This window comes from Prionailurus bengalensis, chromosome C1 (assembly GCF_016509475.1).
Source record: "Prionailurus bengalensis isolate Pbe53 chromosome C1, Fcat_Pben_1.1_paternal_pri, whole genome shotgun sequence".
In the NCBI taxonomy this organism is placed as follows: domain Eukaryota; kingdom Metazoa; phylum Chordata; class Mammalia; order Carnivora; family Felidae; genus Prionailurus; species Prionailurus bengalensis.
The window spans coordinates 17,994,493-18,004,933 of NC_057345.1; the positions used below are offsets into that span (position 1 = coordinate 17,994,493).

The 10,441-nt window shown below is 52.8% G+C and overlaps 1 pseudogene; it reads right to left on the minus strand.

The window, feature by feature from the left end:
* Positions 1-2,192: 2,192 nt before the first annotated feature.
* LOC122482195 lies at positions 2,193-2,302 on the minus strand (annotated as a pseudogene).
* Between the last annotated feature and the right edge of the window lie 8,139 nt (positions 2,303-10,441).

A 10,441-nucleotide genomic window follows, 5' to 3' on the forward strand; every position in this document is an offset into this window, starting at 1 on the left:
CAGTTAAGCATCTGACTTCCGCTCGGGTTGTGAGTTCGAGCCCCTGCATCAGGCTCTGTGCTGAGAGCTCGGCGCCTGGAGCCTGCTTCCCTCTGCCCCTGCCCCGCTTGTGGGCGCGCTCTCTCTTTCAAAGATAAATTAACATGACAAAAAAATTAAACGAAAACTCATTAAAGTGTAATATACCTGTAGTCAGAAAAAAGTAATAGACAAAGTGTACGAATCGTGAAGTTTCACACACCGAGCATTGCCATCAGCACCTCACTGAGGAAGCAGGACCTCTCTAGCGACCCCCTCGCGCCCCCTGCGCTGACCACTGTCCTGACTCCTCATCAGTGGGTCACGTCTGTTTTGTTTTGAATGAAATCACGCGCATTCTTCCGTGTCTGGTTTCTTTCGTGCAGCATCATGTTTGTGTCTAGCAACTGTATTCTTCAACATTTTCTTTGGAACATTTTCAAACATACGGCAAAGTTGAAAGACTTTTCCCAGGAACTCCCACAAATCTACCACCCAGGCCCTACTGTGAACATTTTATTACACTTGCTTTCCTTTCATATCAAGCCATCTCTCTATCCATTCATTACTATGTCTATTTTATTACGCATTTCAAAGTAAATTGCAGACATCGGTCCACTTCCCCTAAGTACGTCAGCTTGCATGTTATTAAGGGGTTTAATATTTGTTCACGTTGTCTGGTGCAAAATTCAGATACGACAGAATGCACACGTCTTAAGCACACGGTAAATTGTGATAAACGCGCGCACACGGGTCACCCCAAACCCTGTCGGGTTATAGAACATTCCCGTCACCCCCAAAACTTCCCTCGTGCCCGCTCCCAGTCAGTACTCCCTCACCCCGTGCCCGTGGGCGACTACTGCCCTGATCTTTTTCTTTTTTTTTTTTTAATTTTTTTTTTTCAACGTTTATTTATTTTGGGGACAGAGAGAGACAGAGCATGAACGGGGGAGGGGCAGAGAGAGAGAGGGAGACACAGAATCGGAAACAGGCTCCAGGCTCTGAGCCATCAGCCCAGAGCCCGACGCGGGGCTCGAACTCCCGGACCGCGAGATCGTGACCTGGCTGAAGTCGGACGCTTCACCGACTGCGCCACCCAGGCGCCCCTGCCCTGATATTTTTCTACGCTATATTAGTTTTGCCTGTTCTAGAACTTCACATAAATGGAATCATGCAACATTATACCCGTCTGTGTAAGGCGTCTTTCTCTCGGTGTAATGTTTTCGAGATTTATCCAGGTTGTTATACCTACTGGTAATTTGTTCTTTCTATACCACAGTTTATTTAACCCTTCTCCTAGTGATGGCCACCAGGGCTCCTTCTTCCGGAAAAGATGCTGTAAACACCCTTCTATAAGCCACTTTGTGCAAATATGCTTTTAATACTCTCGAGTAAGAGTACTGATAATACCTGCACTAAGGCGTGGAAGTCTCAAGTATTGGGTCACAGGGTAGGTATATGTTTTGTGTTACAGAAAACTGACGGGCTCTTTGCCAAAGTGGGTTTTATCAATTCATATTATCACCAACGATGAATGAGAGACCCAGTTCCTTCACAGCCTCGTCAACATTTGGTGTTGCCGTCTCTTCACTGCTTCTGGCAGGTACTTTGCATTTCCATGAAAAGGCATCCCTCCCTTCAGGTGGATACAGCTCCTTGCCCAGGCTCACAGCCTAGCAAGCAGAGTACACGCTCTCTTGTGCAGACCACAACCTGCCCAACTGTACACGGCAACCCTGCTTCAGGTCTTCCCGTCCAATGAGAACAATGAATAAGAGCCAACCGTTGGAGCGCCATCTTTATTTTAAAGAAAAATAGCATTCACAGTGATTGAGATTGGCCTCTGCAGTCAGTCCGGCTGGACTCACACCTCGGCCTCACCACACACCAGCCGGCTGATGATAGACAGATTACTTAACGTTTATAACTCGTTCTCTCTAACCTACTCACAGGGTTGTTGTGAAGATTAATGAGATGAGACACACGAGATGCTTAGCACAGGGCACCTGGGTGGTTCAGTCGGTTAAGCATCCGACTCTTGATTTCGGTTCAGGTCATGATCTCACGGTTGGTGAGTTCAAGCCCGCATCAGGCTCCGTGCTAATGGTACAGAACCCGCTTGGGATTCTCTCTCTCTCCCTCTCTCTGCCCTTCCCCTGCTTGTGTGCACTCTCTCTCTCAAAATAAATTTAAAAATTTGGGGGGGGGGTGTGGAATTTTCAATTAGCAACAATCGTGCCTCAGATAAACCTCATTGGCTACGACACTGCCACTGTGCAAAGCTTAAATTTAAAAATTAAGAAGAAAATATGCTCAGCACAGTGCCTGGCACCCAGGAAACACTAGCAAATGTTAGTTCTTTTGTTATTTTTATGTCCGATCAGAAAAGCTACGTCTGTGCTTATTGCAGAAAAGTTAGAAAGTAAGTAAAAGTAGAAAGAAGCTTGAAGTCATCACGACCTCGCCAGCAGCCAAAGATAACCAATATTAATACTTGGTGCATTTTTTTCTAGCACTTCTTCTATAGAATCTTTATTTATTTATTTATTTATTTATTTATTTATTTTCAACGTTTATTTATTTATTTTTGGGACAGAGAGAGACAGAGCATGAACGGGGGAGGGGCAGAGAGAGAGGGAGACACAGAATCGGAAACAGGCTCCAGGCTCCGAGCCATCAGCCCAGAGCCCGACGCGGGGCTCGAACTCACGGACCGCGAGATCGTGACCCGGCTGAAGTCGGACGCTTAACCGACTGCGCCACCCAGGCGCCCCTACAGAATCTTTTTCAACGCACAGTTGGCATCATACTCTATCCGCAGCGTCATATCCTCTTTCCTAGAATTGACTCTTCGTCATTAGCGCCTTCCCCCGTCCTCGCGGATTCTTCGAAGATTCTGCTCTGAAAGGCCGAGTGACGCTCCAGCAACAGTCGTGCCACATCTGGAACGTGTATCCACGTGCAAGGAGATGCAACAGTGGGTTCAGGAGCAACCACCCTTAGACAACAGCCTTCGTGTCCTTGACCACGTGTGGTGTTGCCTTAGGATGGTTTTAAAGCCGTCGGTAAACGTGGCCGGATTGGAGCCACGATGCAAAAACACCCTTTTGCCTATGTCCAAACATAGCAGGATGAGACGGTAAAAAGTTGCCAAGAAAGCAAGTGAGACAAGCCACGAATGCGAAAGAGAGCAAGCAAAAGCCCCTCCCTGGTCCCCTCTTCATCCCGCTGGTAAACAGCAGTCACTTTGATGTACATGCTTCTGGCCCTTTCTTCCATATGTACCTAACCACAGACATACTGATCCAGGGCTAGGCAGGGGTCCTGGAGCCTGCCCAAAGCTGGGTCCGGTCCTGACTGCCATGCGTGACCGCGTGGGACCCCGGGCAACTTACCTAGCCTTGCCACGTGCCCCGTTTTAGAAGGTCTCGGGCAGTTGTTTCTGCAGTGAGTTTTCTAATGTCTCCAGCACCTCCCCCCCCCCCCCCCCATCCTCCGTCAACCTCCGAACGGATACGGAAGATTGGGTGAAAGCCCATTCCTGAAGCCGGGTGGGGGTCCCCTTTGCCCTTTGGACCAGACATTCCTGCTGAGCCGCTTCTCGAAGGCCCCTGGACCACTGGCAAGGTTGGCACCCCTGATGCTTGAAGCAGGGAGACGTGGGCTCACCTGGGCAGAGGGGGGATTGCACAAGTTGCCTACACGGATGCCTCCCGCCTGGCTCCTCCATGCTCACCCAGGTGGGTGTGGCTACGTGGGGACAGGTGGGACCTCGGCCTCACTTACCACTTGGGGGCCCCAATCATGGTCATCCTGTCCCCGTCAGGGAGCATGGAGAATGCCATCTAACGCTTTCTCAAAAGTGACATCGCCTTCTCCAGCCCAGGGTGTTGTCAAGCTATGGCTGTGACCACGGGACAGGAGGGCATCTCACAGAACATTTAAAGAAATGTGGAACAGGCCGCAGTGAGTGAGCCCCGCCCCACTTAGGCCTTCCCCAGGAATTGTCAGGTGCGCCTTCTGTGTACACCGCCCCCCGCCCCCCTCACCCACCCCCTGCTTCTGTCTGTCACCTCTTGGAGCTGACCTCATTCAATCGCGTGGGGAAAATCAACTGTGTGATTAACGAAAATTGCAAGACACGCTCGGCTTTACCTGGAAACTCTCCAGAGAGCTGCTTCCTCCAGGAGCAGGGAACTGGGCCACATGTTCACTTTATTTACTTCCCTACACATATCTGGCCCACTTTGCACGGTGATTCATTTCAGGAGAGGTGGATCAGATAGGGCAGCACCCAACGCGGAACCCGGCTGGGAACGGATGCTTGAGTCCCAGAATTGCCTTCCCGGTAACCTCGGAAGCGGGCTCTCCTCTTTCCCACTCCCACTCGCCCTCTCTCCTACCTGACGAGGCTCCTCGCCAGAAATCCTGAGCCTTTTGCACATTTTGCCACAGGAAAAGGGGACTGGCCTTTCGGAGGGGCGGGTGACTCAGGTGGAGTCCCCAGGGAGACCCCGCGGGCTCGGAGTGCCACTGTGGAGCCCTAGCAGGTTGAGGACCTCCTGAGGACCCGGTTTCCTCGTCTGCAAAATAAGATGCTTCCTCTTGGGGTGCTACCAGTTTCAGCGAAATCACATTGTGGGTAAGCTTGCCTCTGGGCCTTCACACACGCTGTTCCTTCTTCCGGAGACACGGTTCTTGTCACTCCACCCCAGTCCCAGCCCCTCCGCCTGAGGGACACCAACTTTTGGGCATAGTTCACACGTTATTTCTTCACCCCCAGTCTAGCCTGCGCCCAGAAATACACAGTCTTTTGTGCTCTTCTTTCCGCCTCAGCTTAAGTACCTCTGGACTCTTTTTAACACCTGCCTCCTCGGCCCGGACGGGGAGCTTCACAGGGCAAGGCTGGGTCTGCGTGGCTCGACCCCCCCCCCCCCCCGTCCCCGGCTCCTCACACAGGTCTGACCCATCTCTGGCCCTCAGGAAACACCAACGTCCCTTTCAGAATCAGGAGGCGGCCGGCGGCTCTAAAGCCTCCCATGCCTACGTGGGAGGCCCTTAGACTTGGCATCTTGCAGATCAAGGCCGGGCCAAGGCCAAGGGGACTGTGGCAGAAGCCGTGACGTTCGCTGGGGTGCCTTGCAGCCCTGGGCCCGTGGCCGAGCTCCCCCTAGAACTCGGGGTTCAGTCAGTTCCCTGATTGTGCGGTCAGATTAGGGGCGGGCAGGCCCGGGCAGGCCTCCTCTGAAGCACAGGCCGCTGGGACGGGCAAACCCAGGGCCTCGCCCACGCTGCCCTGCACGCTGAGCGCACGCAGGCTGCTACACGCCCGGCGAGACGCGGCGGGCTGCTCGCCCCACACAGTCACAGCCTGTCTCCATTTTGAGGGCAAGGGAAGCCCCTGAGGTACAGTGTGGCCCCTTGAGCCCCCCACGCCAAAGACACACCGGGTAGACACGCACGCTGACAGATGCCCCTGTGCGCCCACCCTCCACTCAGAGAAAACTGGGGGGGCCGGGCCCAGCCCTCTGCTGTGGGTTTTCACGGGCCCAAACAGTCCTGGGTTTACGAGCTGAGGAGGGTGGTAATCCTGATAAGCATGGCCCCGTGCCACAGGAAGCTGCTCGTCTATGTGCCCTGGGGAGCTACATTGAGTGTGAGAATCATGCCAACGGTAGCCGCCACCGAGGCTGGCTTTTGTCAAAGGCTCGCCGTGTGCCAGGCACTGCGTTAGGCCCTTGGGACACAGCGAGGAGATGAGCCAGACCTCAGAAGTTCTGCCCTCTTGCAGCTGATGGCTGGAGAGGACAGACGATAAATGGGGTAAATGGCGTGGCTTCCAGCGGGTTGGAAGGCGGCCGGTGCTGTGGAAGGTGAAGAAAATAGGAAAGAAGTGTGGAGCTGGGCGGGGGATCTCTGAGCTGCTGCACGGCGGTGATCAGGAAAGGCCTCCCGGAGAAGGAGTCCGGGGATCATCTCCCGTCACTTTGTTAACAAGCTCTTGGAGTCATTACACTCTCCATCCCCATTTTATGGATGAAGGAACTGAGGCTCCGAGGGTCTCCCTGATATCCAGGCGCTAACCTGCCGTGAGACCCTGTCCCCTTGCCCCCTTGCGTGGTGGCCCCAGCCTGCCAGGCCCCTGCGGGACCCTGGGCTGTGCTCAGAACCCCACCTGCTGGGTTGGCCCAAAGAGAGCAGCTGCTGAGTGTCCCAGGGCCCGGCACTCCTGCCCGGCAGACCTGTTTGGGCTGGACAGCCCAGCCCCTGAAAAAGTTCTTTTGTGTTTTCTCAAAGGGCCTCACAGAGGGTTAAACGCCCTCACATTAGTGCTAATTTGGGGCTGACTGTCCTATTCAGCCAGTGACAAAGCCAGGTGTTTGCACAAGGGCCTGAGGAATGGGACCACACGCACTGCCAGGGGCACCGCTCTGTGCCCTCCGCCCCCTGCCCTCCCAGACACCTGTTTCTGTCCCAGTAAGTAACCGGAGCTCTGTTTCTGGCTCTGCCCCACATCTGCACCAGCCTTCGCCCAGCTCTCCCAGTGGAAGAGACCTCTGGGAAGGACTGGGAGCCCCACCTACAAAAGGGCCCAGGGACCTTGATTTGGCTGCAACCCCCTCATTGGCACGAACAAAAATGTTTGTAATAGGGGCGCCTGGGTGGCTCAGTCGGTTAAGCGGCCGACTTCGGCTCAGGTCATGATCTCGCGGTCCGTGAGTTCGAGCCCCGCGTCGGGTTCTGTGCCGACAGCTCAGAGCCTGGAGCCTGTTTCCGATTCTGTGTCTCCCTCTCTCTCTGCCCCTCCCCCGTTCATGCTCTGTCTCTCTCTGTCTCAAAAATAAATAAACGTTAAAAAAAAATTAAAAAAAATGTTTGTAATAATGAAAAATGAAGACACCGTAAATGACCATCTAAGGGAGAAATAGCTTAATAAATGAGAGAATACACCACAGATATTTAGAACGAGTGAGGCAGGTCTGTAGGGACCAAATCACAGAAAGTAGCACACAGCCTGCTGTTATATGAGAAAGGGAAATTGCACAATTAAATAGACAGTAGTCTCCCATGTAGGTTAATTGAAAAACAACCCAAAAGAGGGACACATGTCTTTGGATATGGTTGTAAACATATATATGAATCTGATTTAAGGATTTAGAAATCAGTTCACTTTGGTCAGAAAAATCATAAAACATTAAAAATTTTTTTTTAATTTTTTAACGTTTATTTTTGAGAGAGAGTAGGGGAGGGGCAGAGAGAGAGAGGGAGACCCAGAATCGGAAGCAGTCTCCAGGCTCCGAGCCGCCTGCACAGAGCCTGACGCGGGGCTCGAACTCACGAACTGTGAGATCGTGACCGGAGCCGAAGTCAAGACGCTCAACCGACCGAGCCACCCAGGCGCCCCTGAAATGTTTTTTTTTTTTTTTTAAGAGTCTGGAAACAAAACATCAAACTATGAACGGGGAGGGGTATGGATAGGGAAATAAAAGTGGACTTTCAATGTTTCATTGCATTTTCTTCTGAATTGTTAAAAAGTTTTTAAAGAATGAGACTACACGTATACATATGTATTTCTGTATGTATATGTCTCTCGGGGGCGGGGGGCTGGGGAGGGAAGCACGTTCAACAAAGAACTCCCATTTTGTTATATACAGTGGCTTCTCATCATTTGTGATAGTTCTGTTCTGAAGTCCCTACTGCTCCCAGGGGAAATACAGGCGAACATTCTTGCAAGCCTCTGATCACGTTTCATCAACTGATCAATCTGTAACCTTGTTTGGCATGTTTCTGTTTAAATGCACCTTATTTAATATAACTGCTGATTTATTCACATTGACCTCACAGCCTCTCTCTCCCTCTCTCTCTCTCTCCGCCCCTCCCCCACCCACGCATGTGCGCACCCTCTTTCTCTCTCAAAATAAATAAATAAAACTCAACAAAACAAACCAAACCCGAAACAAGAAGGTGGAGCGTCACCTTGTTTATCGTCAACTGGGAATGTGTGCGTTGGGGAGTTCGTATCCCACCCAACCCCCCCACCCCCCCTACTGGATGCGTGTCCAAAAACGACCACAAAGGTGCCTCGGGTGCTGACTTGGGGGTTGCGAATAAATCTTGGCAAGCTGGCTACTCCACACACACAGACTCTGCGAATAATGAGGGTCGACTGTCCGTTCTTCAGCCTTCTTCCCACCGCAAGCTCCGGGTACCCGTGTCAGGCCGCTGGGGGGGCTGCGTGACCTTGGCTATGTCAGTATCTGAGCTCGGTGTTCTCTCTGTACCAACGCGGTGCCTGACAACTTTTTGGTAGGTCTTCAAAATTCGAAAGACGACCACCGTTGTTACCGCCACCCCACGCCCCTGCGTCTGTGCCCTGCGGGGAGGGGGACGTTCACCTGAGGTTTGGAGAAGTTTGTCTGCCTCAGAGCACCGGGCTCACATCCTTGGCACGCACGCTCTTTGTCCCAACCTTCCCCTCCCTGGCTGTCCCGCCGAACCCAGACGACCATCTGAATGTCGAAAGTTGCAGTCACCTCCGGTGCGGCGGTGTGGCCCTGGGGCTCCGCTCGCTCCTTGGGATTCCCCCGAGACGCTCAGCCCAGGTCCCACTGGGTGATGGCTTAACGGTCCAGATACTCGGGCCCCGGGGCCAGAAGAGCCGCTCACCCTGGGCAGTCAGTACTCCCCGGGCTCAGCACGGGGCCCGGCAGAGATGGGCCTGTGATCGCCGAGCCGGGCAGAGACCGGCGCCCTGTGAACGCCGAGTGGAAGAAATAGGGACCGGGAGTGAACAGAACTTCCCACCACAAAACCCTCCCAGCACGAGCAGAAGGCAGTGAGCCCGTGGAGAATAGATCCAAAGTAGTGCTTGTCATCAGCGTGTGCTTCATAAGTGGTATCCAATGTTACTGATATTTTTGGCTCAATCTAGCGTTATCTCAAATCCTAAATGGCCCCCGATACATTTTGCACTCTAATAAAACTACGAATAAAAGGCCTGGGAGCAGAGCGGGGATTGCAATTTTTCATTTGAAGATTAAAACCGAGCCTGGGTGGCTCCGTGGGTTAGGCGTCAGGCTCGCCCTTTCAGCTCAGGTCACCATCTCACCGCTGATGAGATCGGGCCCCGCTTCTGGCTCTGCGCTGACCTCGTGGAGCCTGCTTGGGATTCTCTCTCTCCCTCTCTCCCTGCCCCTACCCCGTCCCCCCCCCAAAAAAATAAATAAATAAACATTCAAAAAGATTTATACAGGGGCGTCCGGGTGGCTCAGTTGGTTGAGCATCCGACTTCAGTTCAGGTCATGATCTTGCAGTTCATGAGTTTGAGCCCCACATACGGAAGCCTGCTTCAGATTCTGTGTCTCCCTCTCTCTCCCCCCCCCCCCCAAAAATAAATAAACGTTAGAAAATTTTAAAAAAGATTTATCCAAAAAAAAGAAACTTTTAATATTGAAGAGATTAAACACAGTAATGGGGAAAAAAGAAGGAAGCGGTGAACAGTTAGCGACCCTTATGTACTTGCGAAGAGGGACAGGAAAGGAGGAAGCAGAATGCCTGACAACTGAGTAACCAAACAATCCAGTGAAATGACACCTGAATCGGACGGAGACATCGGAGCCCTCCTCCTCTGACCACAGCTGGAAAGGGCAAGCAGTGAAATGAGCCAGGGGATATGTAACAGGCACTTGCACGACAGGTGCGATTTCGATGCGATCGGTTCTGTGCTGTGTCTTTTGAGTGTGTGAACCAATTTAAGCTCCACACCAGTCCTAGAAGTATTACTGACCCCATCTTACAGAGGAGCAGACTGAGGCTCCAAAGAAGCAAAGCAGATTGCCCAAGGTCACAGGGCCGGTTAGCAGGGCGATTGAACTTGAATCCACACGGCTGGCTCTAGACCCTGCCCTCCTAGCCACTACGGGCCACTGTCCCTCTGGGCTGTGGTTGTTCTTGTCCCTCAGAGGCACCTTCCAGGTGGTGGACATCCCATAGGGTGATGATAACACGAGGCTTGTCGGGACCACGCCCAGATTCTGCCGCCCAGATCACTGGGTCCGGACTCCCCTTGCTTGCCTCTTTCCCATTTCTGTGCCGCCTGTTCCAACAGACCTTTCCAGTCTTATCTCCTTCCCCTTCTTCCCCTTTCCACCGACTCGACTCCGACTCGGTGCCCCAGCCCAGCCCAGCTGCTCCCTGTTCTCCAGTCACACCCCGTGCATTCCTGTCTCCAGGCCTTTCCCGTTGCTGTTCCTTCCTCAGCCCAGAATGTGTTCTCCCACCCCTGTCCACTGGACTCCTCCCCACGTCCCAAGTCAAACTTTGGGGCCACCTTGCTCGCGAAGCCCTCCCTGGCTGTCCTGGGTGGAATGTGTCACACCTTGCCAGCCTCTCGATCGGCCCCAAAGCCTGTCTCCCACGGCCA